Here is a 15775-nt window from a genome sequence, read left to right on the forward strand (position 1 = left end):
TACATTCCCCATAATTAAAGACAGCACGGATGGTTTGTACCGTCTTTTCTTTTCCCGACACTTCACTCCGGCTCTGCATCCCCTTCTCTTCCTCCGTAGTTCTGCGGGGATGTCCGGTCTTTCGGCTGGATGTAACCGAGATTGAACAGCACAATCAGCTGTTCACGGGTGTAAACAATGGAGCCGTGACTGAATGGGTCTCCCGAGGAAGTTTTAAAGAGTCCACAGAGAAAGAAAAACATCACCAATACTCCAAAAAGAAGAATATCCATGTTTGCTGTTGGGAGTTGGAGTTACTCGCCAAGTTACTGCAACAAAAAGTCAATATTAACAAAATAAACTAAAAAAAACAATAACGAGGGGGGTCGGAGCTGCCGTAACAAGCGGCCACCCAGAGCGGCGCTGGATAAGAGCTCCACAAAGAATTCCAAGGATTAAGAGTGAGTTTAGAGTTCAGTCAGGAACAAATAACGTTGCTTGTTAAATCCAAGAAAGTACTCGAAAAGTCCGTCAAAACGCTTGAAACTCAGCTCACACATGTAACTAAAGAAAATAAGGAAATTAAAGAAACCATGTGAGACCTCCAAGCCCGGAGCATGCGTGATAACCTGGTCTTTTCAGGAATACCAGAAAACGCTCAGGAAAATACGGAAAAAAACTATAACAGACTTCATGCTAACTCAACTCAAACTGCCAGCGGATAACGTCAAGCGGATCACTTTTCACCGTGTCCACCGAATTGGTAACATTAAACCGAACACCACCAAACCGAGACCAATTGTGGCTAAATTTGAACATTACAAGGACAAAGAACATGTTAAAAGACTGGGAAAAGAACTGAAAGGCACCCACTTCGGGATGAACGAAGGTGTCGAGGTGGTGTCCAGCACACGATGTGGGCTTCATAGATAACTGGCAGTCTTTTTGGGGAAAACCTGGTCTGCTAGCTAGAGACGGCATCCATCCCACTTCGGACGGTGCAGCTCTATTATCTAGAAACATAGCAGAGGTTATTAGTCCAAAACCCTGACAACAACACAGAGTTCAGACCAGGAGGCAGAGCTGCAGTCTTACACACTTCTCTGCGCCTCCCTTAGATCTGTCTCCCAGTCACTATAGCTGTAATTCTGAATCGAACTGTAGTTATACTATAGGTACTGTGTCTGTCCCCCGGCCCATGACCCGTTTTTATAAGTCATCCAAACGGTGTAAATCGTCAAAATCTCATTAGAATCAAAACTACGAATAGGATTTTGCTACAAAATCAGAAAATTCACTGCGGACTTTTGAACATTAGGTCCTTAGCATCCAAGTCTCTTTTAGTGAATGGTCTGATATCAGATCAGCATATTGACTTAGTTTTTTTGACTGAAACCTGGCTGTGTCGAGATGAATATGTTAGTTTGAATGAATCCACTCCTCCCAGTCATTTTTGTACTCATATACCTCGAGACACCGGACGAGGTGGTGGAGTAGCAGCTATTTTTAATTCCAGTCTTTTAGTTAACCCTCGACCAAAGCTGAATTTTTCTTCTTTTGAAAGCCTTGTTCTTAGTCTTCCACATCCAGTCTCAAGAACCTTTCAGCCAGTTCTAGTTGTTGTAGTTTACCGCCCTCCTGGCCCATATTCTGAGTTTCTATCTGAATTTGCAGAATTTTTATCAGATTTAGTCCTTAGCAGTGATAGAATAATTGTTGTAGGTGACTTCAATATCCATGTGGATGTTGATAATGATAGCCTTAGCACAGCTTTCATGTCACTATTAGACTCTATTGGTTTCACCCAGGGTGTAAACGAACCTACTCATCGTTTTAACCACACCCTGGATCTTGTTTTAGCTTATGGCATTGAAATCCATAGCCTTACAGTTTTTCTAGAAAATCCTCTTCTATCAGACCATTTCCTTATTACATTCGACTTTGTCCTGCCAGAATTATCTCTGCTTGGAAGTGGTGTGCTCTCTAGAAGTTTGTCTGATAGTGCTGTAGCTAGATTTAAGGAAGCTATCTCAGCTGCTTTTGATTCAGTACCGTGTTTCAACCCAGTTGGAAACTCTTATGATAGCTTTAGTCCCTCTCAGCTGGATCAGTTTGTTGATAGTGCAGTGGATTCGCTGAGAGTTACTCTTGATTCGATTGCTCCCCTGGAACGGAGGGTTGTCAAGCGGCGGAGAGTGGCTCCATGGTTCAACTCGGAAACCCGTACTCTGAAACAATCGTCGCGGAATTTTGAAAAAATATGGCGCTCGACCAAAACGGCAGAATCTCGTTTATTCTGGCAGGATAGCCATAGAAGATATATGAAGGCTCTACGTCACGCTCGAGCTGCCTACTACTCCTCTCTAATCGAGGAAAACAAAGGCAATCCTAGATACCTTTTTCAGCACTGTAGCCAGGCTGACAGAGAGTCATGGCTCCATTGAGCCTTGTATTCCCTTAGCCCTCAGCAGTAATGATTTCCTGAGCTTATTCAACAACAAAATTCTAGACATCAGAGACAAAATTGGTAACCTCCTGCCCTTACCTGGTGCAGATACGTCTGATACGGCAGAGACAGTTCCAGGACCAGATATTAGTCTCGACTGTTTTTCTCCAATCGACCTTTCAGAGCTACATTCCATTTTTTCTGCGTCGAAACCGTCAACCTGTATTTTGGACCCAATCCCAACCAAGCTGTTTAAGGAAGTCTTTCCCTTAGTTAGCAACTCTATATTAGATATGATCAATTCGTCTATACTGACAGGCTATGTACCACAGGCATTTAAAGTAGCGGTAATCAAACCTCTACTTAAAAAGCCTACTCTAGATTCAGGAACTCTAGCTAACTGCAGGCCTATATCCAACCTTCCTTTTATCTCGAAGATCCTGGAGAAGGTGGTAGCTAATCAGCTGTGTGACTTTCTCCATGACAACAGTTTATTTGAGGAGTTTCAGTCAGGATTTAGAGTCCACCATAGCACTGAGACTGCATTAGTTAAAGTTACAAACGACCTACTGCTAGCTTCAGACAGGGGACTTCTCTCTGTGCTCGTCTTGTTGGATCTTAGTGCTGCTTTTGACACCATTGACCATCAGATCCTGTTGTACAGACTGGAACATTTGCTTTGAATTGCAGGGACTGCTTTGAGTTGGTTTGAATCCTACTTATCAGACCGATCTCAGTTTGTACACACGTTAATGATGAGTCCTCTATGCACACTAAAGTTTGCCATGGAGTCCCACAAGGTTCAGTGCTTGGACCAATTCTTTTTACATTATATATGCTTCCTCTGGGAAATATTATGAGGAAACACTCCATACAGTTTCATTGTTATGCAGATGATACTCAGCTTTATGTATTAATGAAGCCCGATGGTACCAGTCAGTTATGTCAGCTAGAAACGTGCCTTAAGGACGTTAGGACCTGGACGACCAGAAATTTTTTGCTACTTAACTCAGACAAGACTGAAGTTATTGTGCTAGGCCCGAAGAACCTCAGAGAGACTTTTTCTAGTGATTTGACTGTCCTTAGTGACATCAGCCTGGCATCTAGCACCACTGTTAGGAATCTAGGAGTTCTATTTGAAGAATTCAAGATATGTCCTTTAGCTCTCACATCAGGCAAATTTCAAGAACTGCCTATTTTCACCTTCGTAATATATCCAAGATCAGGAATATCCTGTCGCAAAATGATGCACAAAAACTAGTTCATGCATTTGTTACCTCCAGATTGGATTATTGTAACTCTCTTTTGTCTGGGTGCTCTGGCAAGTCTCTAAAGACTCTTCAACTAGTCCAGAATGCTGCAGCTTGTGTACTGACCAGAACTAGGAAGAGGGACCACATCACTCCTGTCCTGGCTTCTCTGCACTGGCTGCCTATACAGTCTAGAATAGAATTCAAGATCCTTCTTCTCACCTACAAAGCTCTAAATGGCCAGGCACCATCTTATCTTAAGGAGCTACTAGTGCCGTACTGTCCTTCGAGAACATTACGGTCCCAGAATGCAGGCCTGCTGGTGGTACCTACAGTCTCTAAGTGTACTATGGGGGGTAAACCCTTCAGTTATCGGGCTCCTCTCCTCTGGAACCGCCTTCCAGCCGGGGTCCGGGAGGCAGACACAGTCTGTATTTTTAAGAATAGACTTAAAACTTTCCTTTTTGATAAATCTTATAGTTAGGGCTGGTGCTGGTGTAGACCAGCTCTTAGTTATACTGCTATAGGCTTAGACTACCGGGGGAACTGGCACCCTGAGCTCCTCTCTCTCTCTCTCTCTGTGCATATACAGTACATCATATTACTGCATGTATCTATCTATAAATCTCAGTCACTAACCACCTACTTTCCTGGGAGCTCTTGAGCTCTCCTAGGCTCCTCAAGATCGTCGGTTGACGGCCTGCCAGAACAATAATTTACAAATGCTCTACAATAGGGACTTTCTCTCCAAACTCTCATCCCTTGCACCTGTCTGTCCTTCTGTCACTAGTTTCTGTGGCACCTTGTTTTGTCTCACTGTTTTAATGTTGTCATACCTATCGATAATATTGAAATGTATTCTTAATCAAGATAAATATCATGTCAAACGTTAAAATTATAAGCTGGAATGTTCGGGGCATCGGCTCACAGACTAAGGTCCTTAACCATTTAATCAAATTGCAAGTAGATCTATGTCTATTACAAGAAACACACCTTTCCCATACTGAACAAAATAAACTAAAATCCTCACAATATAACCAAATTTACTCAGCAGTTTACAATGTAAGAAAAAGAGGGGTTACAATTCTTATTAGCAAAAATATACCACTTATTATAAAATCAACAACAACTGACCCAGAGGGATGTTACATTATTATCAATGCTTGCTGCATAATAAAAAAGTAATAATTGCAAGTGTCTACGGTCCAAATATTGATGATCCTCAATTTTTTCAAACATTTTTTCCTTTATTAATGGATATGCCAGATTCGTCTATTATAATAGGAGGAGATTTTAACACAGTCATAGACCAAAAAATTGACAGATCATACACACTTAAGACTTCCAAACCGTGGAAATCATCGGAAACCATTAAGCAACATATGAATGACTTTGGTCTTGGAGACATTTGGCATCTGTATAATCTAAATAGCAGAGAATACTCTTATTTCTCACACATTCACCATTCCTTTTCCCGCATAGATTTCTTTCATATCAGCAACTCCATCATACCGAATGTCTCAGACGCAAAAATACATCCTATCTTGATTAGTGACCATGACCCTGTATCTTTCTCCCTCAACATGAACTATAAAAAACTTTCCAACACAAGATGGCACTTTAATACCTCTTTACTCAAAGATTCTGATTTTGACATATACTTTAAAGGGGAGTGGGCATCGCTGTTGGAAATAAATGACACACCCGAAATATCACCAACAACATTATGGGAAACAGCCAAAGCAGTAATGAGAGGTAAAATAATATCGTATTCATCCTACAAGATAAAAAAAGAAACAAGGATGGAAAGGATTTGGAAGATGAACTTAAACAATTAAATGACTCCTATGCTAATAATCCATCAGAACTGATCTACAACAAACTAACAAAAGTTAAATTCCAACTTTATGAAATAATTAATAAAAAGACACAATTCATGATCGAAAGATTAAGACAGGAGAAATTTGAACACAACAATAAATCCGGGAAATACTTAGCAAACCAACTCAAGCGCAATGAAGACAAATCATTAATCTCTACAGTAATGGACTCAGAAGGGAGGCCAATGTTAACAACTGAAGACATTAACAATACTTTCAGATCATTCCATGGCAAATTCTACTCCTGTGACAAGGAACTGGAACCATCAGACATTGACTCCTTTCTAGAAAGCCTTAACCTTCCCAAATTAACAAAGGATCAAGCAAATGACTTAGAAAAACCATTCACACAAAATGAATATTTTATAGCACTAAATCAAATGTCAAACAATAAATCACCAGGTCCAGATGGCTTCCCTGCTGAATTTTATAAACATTTTTGGAGCACAATCTCGACACTATTCATTAAAGTGTGTCAAGAAACTCAGCATACATCTAAAATTCCGCAAAACATGAACACAGCCATCCTCTCATTGTTACGAAAGCCAGATAAAGACCCAACACAATGCTCGAACTATCGTCCAATATCACTTATCAACACAGATATTAAAATAATAAGTAAAGCTCTATCCATTCGCATTGAAAAGAAAATCCCTCTCATAATACACCCTGATCAAACTGGTTTCATTAAAAAGTAGGCATTCCTCTGACAACATGCGCAGACTTTTTAATCTAATAAACATCTCAAAATTAAACAATTTAAAGACCATCATTGCCTCACTTGATGCTGAAAAAGCATTTGACAGAGTAAACCGCACATTCTTATTCACAACACTTAAAAAATTTGGCTTTGGAGAACTGTTTATAAACTGGATCAAGAAACTATACACTTCAGCCATGGCTACAGTCATAACCAATGGCATAACCTCAACTCCATTTGCTTTGCATAGGGGAACAAGACAGGGATGCCCACTTTCCCCATCACTCTTCGCTATATTCATTGAACCTCTTGCTGCAGCTATCTGCCAGAATGATAATATCCAAGGTATCCACATCTCCAACACCCATCACAAGATAAGTCTTTATGCAGATTATATTCTACTGTACCTCCAATCCACATCCAACTCACAACAAGAATCCATCAAGCTCATTAACCAGTTTGCAAAGATATCAGACTATGCAATAAATTGGACAAAATCTGCAATTCTCCCACTATGTGGACAAGACTGGATGGCTTCAATCCAAAATATACCAGCTCCATTATCTGTTGATACCATTAAATACTTAGGCATAAACATATCAGCTAACCTGTCAGAGTTGTTAAAATTAAATTTCACCCCTCTGCTTAAAAACATACAGGAAGACCTAACCCGCTAGATGAAGCTGCCACTCTCTGTTACAGGTAGAATAGCTGCAGTCAAAATGATAATATTACCAAAAATAAATTATCTCTTTTCAATGATCCCAACCCAACCCACCACCAACTGGTTCCAATCGCTGGACTCCGTAATAAATAAATTCTATTGGAAAAATAAAAAAACAAGGATTAAACTCACTACACTGCAAAAAAGTTAAGACACAGGAGGACTAGAGGCATCTAATTTTCAGTTCTACTTCCTCGCAAACCAATTACAGTACATCACCAAATAGATTAACTATAAAACACAAAACTATTCATGGACAGAAATAGAACAAACCCAATGTAAAGATATATCACTATCAGACTTACCATTCCTGAACACAAGCCTTAAACGTCACAATTGCTTCAAAATGAATGCCATTTCTACAACTTTGACAGCTTGGTGGAGAATCATCAAAATCACCAAATCTACACTGACTCCCTGTAAATATACCCCCATCTGGCACAACCCTGATTTTACATTAAACAATTCACCTATCAATTTTGTCACTTGGAAAGAAAAGGGAATTACACACCTAGATCACATCTTCCATGATAACAACCTCATCTCGTTTGAAAACCTTGTCAGAACTTATGGCATTAGTACTGACCAGTACCTTCAGTATCTCCAGTTAAAATCTGTTCTCAAATCCAAAATCAATACCACAAGCAATCACCTACGACCTCCAGCACTGGTAGAAGAAATACACAAAAAAAAGGCACAAATAATAAATATTATATAAACTATATAAACTTTTATTAAAATTAGATAGAACAATATCACTTCCTATTCAAAAATGGGAGAACGACCTGTTGATCAACCCGAATACTGGTCTCATATCTGTCAGAACACTTTCACAATGTCCAAAAATACTAATTTACAATGAATTCAATACAAGGTATTACACAGAGCTCATCTCACCCAACATAAAATATACAAAATGGGACTTATAGGTTCAGACATTTGCTCATCCTGCACACTCAACGCAACAGACAACTATTATCACGGCATGTGGGATTGCCCCCCTGTACGTACCTTCTGGGAGGGGGTCATCGACAGATTGTCCAATCTTTTGGGGTGCAGCCTTCCATTATCACCTTTACTGTGCTTACTGAGAGACTTGTCAGTAATCAACCCAGCAACCAATAGCCCCAGACCTATACTCATTGCCCTTAGCACTGCCAAGAAGACCATATTGATGAACTGGAAAACTAGACACAAACTGGTTAAACATCCTATCAGAATACATATCAATGGAAAAGGTCTCAGCCTCACTCCAAGACCAAACTCATTACTTTGAAGCAACCTGGACTCCTCTTATTAGGGCATTACATTTACAAACACCTCCACCTGTAAGCCAGAGCTCTCAACCCAATTAATCAATCAACTTAATCAATCAACTACAAAACACTTCTGTTATCACCATATCTGTTACCACTACTACTTTGTATCTGTTAATTTTTATACAACTTCTCTAGTGTTTTTTCTGTTTTTGTTTCTTCCTGCATTAATATAAACTTGAGTTTTATGTTTTTATTTATTTACTTATTTTTTCTGGGGCCCAGAAACTATGTGTAAAACAATGTGTATACAAATCTGCAAGACTACAAAGTGTCATTATATAATTTCATTAAAGGCCCCAAGTCAGAGGCAAGTCAGATTGCCATTTGATTTAGCAAACCTACAAATGTTCTCGGAAAACATTAAGTGAGGGCGGGTTTTGTAGCTAATATGGATATTTCGATTTCCTGGAACTTGATAGTTAAACCTCACCGCTAAGTGATTTCAAAGAAATATCCAATACACATAAATGATAGCAGCAGTTATGGATAACATTAAACTTAAACAACAAATTCCTAAGAGCTTTCAGACATATTAATTAGAAAAACATTGTTGTTTTCCTTCATTATTCACTTATTAATTAAAAAAAGTGCCTGTAAGTAGGTCAGTTATTAAGTAATTAAGTTATCAAGTTAGTAGGGGGTGTATCCTGGAGCATAAACACCACAATCTTGTTTACTTACAGCTTTACCTGTGTACAATAATGACGTCATTTTCCATTAACAGAAGTCAAAAGACATGGGAGCTTCTGAGGCCCAATCAACATCCCACATGAGAGGACGTCATGGGAAGGAGACACAAGGAAAGACTCCTCAAAGTGCTGCCCAATCACAGGTGATGTTTTGTAAAACCACGTTTTACATTTGTAAAAAAATGTTAAATCTTCTAAAATGATCATTACTGTACTGAAATTCTGACTGCACAATAAAGTTAGAATCTCACAAAACGAATACTTTCATTTAGAAAGAAAAATGTACATGGAAATTAAAAACACATAATGACATTAGCACCAAAGTATTGAATAAAATAAAATGAATACTTGGTAACAGACATGACAACCTCAGAAAGATAGATAACATAAATGTTTTAATATGTATTAATAGTATTTTAAAATCTTGTTCTGTCAAGTATTTTCTTACAAATATATATCCTCAAAATAATGTATTCTTCTGTTAAACCTCAGCTAACTGCATTGTGGCGAAAACCAGAAACAAAAGTAGTGGTTTCAGTGGTCCCTTCTCAAATGAAAGGAAACAACTTTGTAATCCACCAGTGATCTGCTTACACTTGAACCTCACACCTGGCTCACAGGCGAGGTATGTATTCTTAAAAATACACCTGCATCATTTTAAAAAGCATATGAAAAATTGATGTAAAAATGTTATACACATGTGATACTGCTTTCATGTGACAATCCTGAAATGTGTAAATTAGGGTCTATAGTACAATACATACATTTTCATATTTACCAGGTTTTTTAAGCTTGAGGAAGCCAATCATGAAAACTTTCTGATGATGGCATCCACTCCCACTCCCACATAATAATAAACATGGGAATTTAATGATTAACAATGATTAGCCCAAGTTCAGATTTTCTCACAATATGTCTTGACACAGTAATCCGTCATGTCATTGTGTAAATAATGTGCATTTTCTGATACACTGTCATTGTGTAAATAAAGTGCATTTTCTGTTACACTGTCTGTCTGCCTTTGATTGTTTTCCTCAGGTCATCCTCTGCCTCATTCATCACAAAGTGAATGAATTACATTTGGGAAGTTCTATCTATATTATGAGTTACTTCACGACAGGTACTGTCCTCTTTGGGGATAGAGAAAGACTCAGGAGGCATAGTTTGTCAAAGGTAACAGTTTTTATTTTATTTTTTACAGTAATGTCTGTGATGAACAGTGTTTACCATTTTTTTTAACAGCATTCATTTCTATTACGATATCATTTGGTGAAGTTAATTTTTGATTATTTGCAGATCAACTTTGACAACTTCAAAGCAATAATAACGTTTGTGATGTTACGTTGTATGTTGTCTTGTCCCCCTCTGCTGGTTGTAATGTGTAACTGTTTGTAACCTGTTGACCTTTTTCCCTAGGGTGTGTATGGTTGGGGGTGATTGAGGAAGGTGCAAATAAGAAGGCAGGAACTGCCCGGCTCTCGTATCTCTCTCTCCTTGGCTCCTGAGAGTCATGACAGAATGTCTATTCTTTATCAATGTTGTCTGAGTAACCTGGTAGAGTGTTTATCCCGTTATTGTGGCTTTTGTTCATTGTGTTAAGGGATCCTGTGGCTTTGGTGGTAGACGGTGAGTGCCCAGTCCAACGGCCCTGTGTGGGCTGGCTTTGGTGGCTGACCTTTCTTTTTGGTTTTGTTTTGTACCCCAGGTTTTCAGCTTGTAGTTTTGTTGTTTGATTGTAAAAATAAACCTTTTCTTTGAAATGATTTCATTTCTGATTGATTTATGTTCGACTCCCGGTAAAAACGAGTCATTAATTTCGGGGTCGTAACAGTGAACATTGGAAATGTACACTGGAAGTTTGTAGTTAGTAATTACAGTACTCATATTTATTTAAAGTTATATAGATTTTTTTTTGTTTTTCTTAATATATTGAATATTCTTTTGGAATAACACTGAATTTAATTCTTCTGATTTAAGTATATCAATGCAGAAACCAGCAAAGTGTACTTGGTAGATCCATCACAGAACTCTGCAGAGCAGGCTGACTGAGACCTGGCAGCAAAAAGATTTCAGTAATTATGTAATGTCAAGGCTGTAAGAGAAGAGTATTTAAGAGTGAAGTTACATAGTTACATGTGAAGTGGAGATGAATATCAATTACTAACAAGTAGATGAATAGAGTTCTGTGTTTATATGTGTACTACAGACCTGTGAAAAAAAATGCCACAGAGCACTGAAGTTATCTGAAAAGTCATCACCATTTTTTTATTTATATTGTGCATATATTTAAAGTGGATGTACGTATAGAAAACATATAATATATCATCCTCACACAGTGAGTTCTTTAAAATGAGGAGGACCTGTCACAACAAGAGCGACTGGGTGGATGTGAAATTCAGAGGAGGAGTTATGCAACAGCCAGTTCAGCAGGACGGAAACAGTTGTGGGGTTATAGTTATCATGGTACCCTTTGTTAATTACTTATTGAAATAAGTGCTTTGAAAAAAATACATCGATGAATTCATATTTTTTCAGATTTGTGATTTGTGTGCATGAGTTATTTTCAGTCTGGAAATTACTTTTATCCAATTTTTAAAAATTAACGTAAAACGTTTATCCAATTGACTTTACCCATTTTCTGTTACTAGATGGCAAAGGCAGTAATGGAGGCATTTCCAGAACTCCCCAACAAAAGAGATGGCACTTGAACACAGAGCCATGGCTGAAACAATGCTTGAAGCATCGGGTGTGTGACAGCTTCTCTTAATATTTTATTATGTTGTGATATTGCACTACTTGAGATTAAAAATTTAAATGTCTATATTAGTGTTTGACACAGAAAGCAACTGTGCCAAACCACCCACTCCAGGACCTTCCATCACAGACTGGGTAAGGCCATCTTATGTTTTATTTGTTGTTTTTGGATGGATACACATGTTTGTTTGTGTAGTTTGTGACTTTCTTTGTTTTTGCAGATTATCAACAACTATAACTGACAAATGGAAATATGACCAAAACAATAGACATGTACGATTTGTGTTGAAAGAATAGAACGTTTAAACCATAGATAAACCTTTCTGTTGAAGTAAAATGCATTTTTTTATTATATTTTTTGTAAGTAAAGGTTAACCACTTGTACTTTTACAGATTCAGTGTGACAGCTGTTCAAGATGGTTCCACGCAGAGTGCCATCAGATGGACAGCGCAAAATTTCAAGACGTAAACACTGCGGAGTGGGATTGCAATTTGTGCAAAGAAAAGAATCCATACAGGAGAGACAATTAGCATAACCACTTACATAAATGGCCCATTTGTTCCCCATGGTGGCTGATATATATGTATATAAATAAATATATTTTTTGCTTGGTTTTTGGTGTTTCTTTTGTGATGTGTCATTTATCAGGTTTTATTTTTATTATTTTGTCTTCAAAATTTGAGTTGAATCAACCTTTATTTTTTCTCCAAAACTGTACAGTAAAATCTGCTGAAAATTCTCAGGATGACAGCCAGGGACATGAGGAACAAGAATCCATTGAAAGATCTTTGTCACCTGTCATAGATTTTTCAAAATAAAATATTGCTTAAATGGTACCCTTAAATTTTTTCAAAGATATTTTCTGTCAATTTGTAAATCAAAACAACACTTGAAGTTCTGCATGTACTTGTCTTGTGAAAAAGTTAGAATAGGTTGACTTTTTCAAATAGTTCTGAGATGATGATAATAACAAAACTGTCCAAGCTGTGTTGTTTGCTGCTCAAAATTTAAGTCACTGTCAAACGACAGATTTTTTTCAGCAGGTCTGGCCTGGTTAAAATAAAGGAACCAGCAGATGGCAGTATTTCCTTAGTCATGAGTTGTGGTCCTATTAAAATGATCTCAGTATTCTTTGAATTTAATTGCAAAAAGTTACTTTACTTACTTCAGCTGTTAATCTCAGAAAAGCAGTCGTTCTCAGGACACCTTGACAGAAAAGATATTTGTTTTTGCCACACCATAGTTATTCACTAAGTGGTGTTTTGATTTAAAGAATTGACAGATAAGATCTTTGGAATAATTTTAAGTAACACTCACAGTGAAAAACTGTTTTTATCACAATTTGACTTCATGGGTGTTTTTACGTCAACATCGTGATGTAGAAATAAACTGAGCCATTTTACCTAAAATTCATAAACAAAACGTATTATCTTCCAATCAAAAATTGTGGTGTACAAGATAACATGTCCTTGTGACATAATTAATGTAGGTCAAACAACACACTCAAAGACAGCATCATAGGCGGTTCTAGACCACTTTTACTGAGGGGGCCAAACTGGGGCCAAAGACGATCGCTTTTAAAAAATATACATATAATGCCAATATACCTCACATTATTAAACACCACAACATAAAATACCATGATTTATATTTGTTTCATTAACAGTACTTCTTCTCTTTCTGTAGCATTCTTAAAGATCTCTGTGTCCAACTTATTGACCATATATGGTGTTATTTATGCCTTTGTTGGACACGCCCCTCCCCATCAGTGGTCATTGGTCTAATATACTACCAGCCCACCTTGGCAGATATACAGTATATCAGGATGCATATGATTGGTTATATTTATGTTTTTGTATTTTTTTTAAACTTTTGTACCTACTCTATTTAAATGTTGTTGCAGTGTGTTTCTTGATTGCCCTGATGAAGGCTACAAGCTGAAATGAGTCGTTCTAATAAGGTTAATAAAGATAAAGTTAATAAAGTTGATCTTCATGCTACAAATGTTGCTGGAGCTTTTTCACCTGTTCAAGCCTTGTTAGTTACTGTAGTTGTGCCAGAAACCCCTATCCTGCTTCTAGAGGGTCCACCGTTGTAAGTTCTTCTTCTCCTTGAGGAATGACAGTCCTCTGGGGTGGGATGCCTTGGCACGCCCAAGGGACAAGCTTCTGCTTTCTCTCTTTGTCATGCCCTCCTCTGAAGGCTTCATTTGGAAGGCATCAGGATCATTTGATGGCCCCTCATGCCACGGTTCTCAGCTATCCTGCCCGTTGTATTGATTGCTGTTGGAACAACTTTTAACAGTATTTTTTCATTAAAACAACACTTTGAGTGAAAAAATGTAGTCAAAACAATCCCATATCCCGTTTCCCTATTGGGGTCTTTGTGACTCCTGGTTCCCCATCCGAGGCATCTGCGACTATTGGTTACCTGTCAGAGTCCTTACTGTGTTCCTGTTGGTGTGGATCCTGCCATGCCTCATCAGAGGTCCTGCTAGAGGCCCTGCTAGAGGCCCTTCTAGAGGCCCTATGCCTCATCAGAGGTCCTGCTAGAGGCCCTGCTAGAGGCCCTTCTAGAGGCCCTATGCCTCATCAGAGGTCCTGCCGGTTCCTGTGTCCTCGTTAGAAGCCCTGCACACCTACACCTGCCTCTTTTTTCAGTGAGTCACTAGACTGAAACCTCCTGTCTTCCCCAGAATTGATCTGCCTGTCTGGAGGCCGACCAGACACCTGAACTTTGCTGCTCCCTGGGCTCTAGCCCTGATGCTGGACTTGAACTGGAAAAAGTAAGCTTTTGTGTTTTTGCCTTCTGGTCTTTTTGTCTGATACACTATTGTTGTGTAGTCTGCACTTGGATCCTCTTCTTTGTTTTTTGCTACCTGTGACAAGACTATGAGTCCTGTTATGGCTTTGGGGCCTATATGTGTGTGAAGGTTCACAATAACAGTGAAAAGTTGAATTTCCCTTGGGATTAATTAAGTAGGCCTATATTCAATTAAAAAAGGATCTGTCTGTCTTTGAAAACGCTTTTTGTCTTAGTCTGTACAAAGAATTAAGGATCATGCACTAAAATTCAAAATTTTCAGGGAGAGAATACCTGAACTGTGAGAGAAGGCCTGATCAGAAGAGGTACAGTGTACGGTGTGGTACATCTGTTGTGGCTGACAGCTGATCTGCTAATAGGCTTAACTGTAGGTCCCAGGGTGCCTGGCTAAAGCAGTTGGTATGCTCTGCTATACTCTCTGCAGCTCTCTCTCTGAATTACTTTATAGCAGGTTTTAAACCAGTTCAATGGTCATTGGTCTAAGCAAATGCAGACTGTAGGTTTCAGGGTTCTGTTGAGAAAGGTGTTCCATCATTAACTCTTTGGGCAGCTCCTCCTTAGTCCTTAGACCACATTTTCTCTGACCATTCTTTGCTCAGATTACTGTACTCCATCAATTTTCTATACCGTGTTTTCCTGTTCGGGGTCGCGGGGGGGGGGGGGCTGAAGCCTATCCCAGCTGCCATTGGGCGAGAGGCAAGGTTACACACTGGACTGTTCACCAGCCAATCACAGAGCAGACATAGAGAGACAGACAACCAGTCACACACACACATATTTCAATAGTCTCTAGCGTTCTGAAGTAATCTAAGAAGTGTTTTATGATCCTTAGATCTGAAGCATCAGACAACCTGTTCAAATGTCAACGTACCATCAGTAGCTATTACACCTTTCTAAGTACAGCAGGGATGAACACGTTTTAAAAAACCAAATAGGTCTGATTAGTTATCTGTCCTCATGGGCACACACTGTACGGGGTTGGGGTTAAAAACGATTTGAATTGACATTGATATAATGCACTTTAACTGAGGTTATTGAATGATTTTGTGGCTGAAGAAATGCATTAATGTGAACTATATTTGCTTTCTTTGTTCAGAAACGAGCAACTACTGTAGTCTTTAGTGTAGACATGGGTCTTCAGTGTCTAAACATTTACCATTCAACACTTTCTGCTTTTGTATATAGTATGTCTTTGTGAAGTTGGTCAGGC

The 15775-nt window shown here is 38.6% G+C and overlaps 1 long non-coding RNA gene across 1 annotated transcript; it reads left to right on the forward strand.

The window, feature by feature from the left end:
- Positions 1 to 10249: 10249 nt before the first annotated feature.
- LOC132974948 (uncharacterized) lies at positions 10250 to 12301 on the forward strand. The gene is made up of 6 exons (XR_009673162.1): positions 10250 to 10613; positions 10965 to 11059; positions 11324 to 11450; positions 11636 to 11733; positions 11815 to 11876; positions 12135 to 12301. It is a non-coding gene; the product is annotated as an uncharacterized LOC132974948 (long non-coding RNA).
- Positions 12302 to 15775: the final 3474 nt, after the last annotated feature.

Source organism: Labrus mixtus, chromosome 5 (assembly GCF_963584025.1).
Source record: "Labrus mixtus chromosome 5, fLabMix1.1, whole genome shotgun sequence".
Taxonomy (NCBI): Eukaryota; Metazoa; Chordata; class Actinopteri; order Labriformes; family Labridae; genus Labrus; species Labrus mixtus.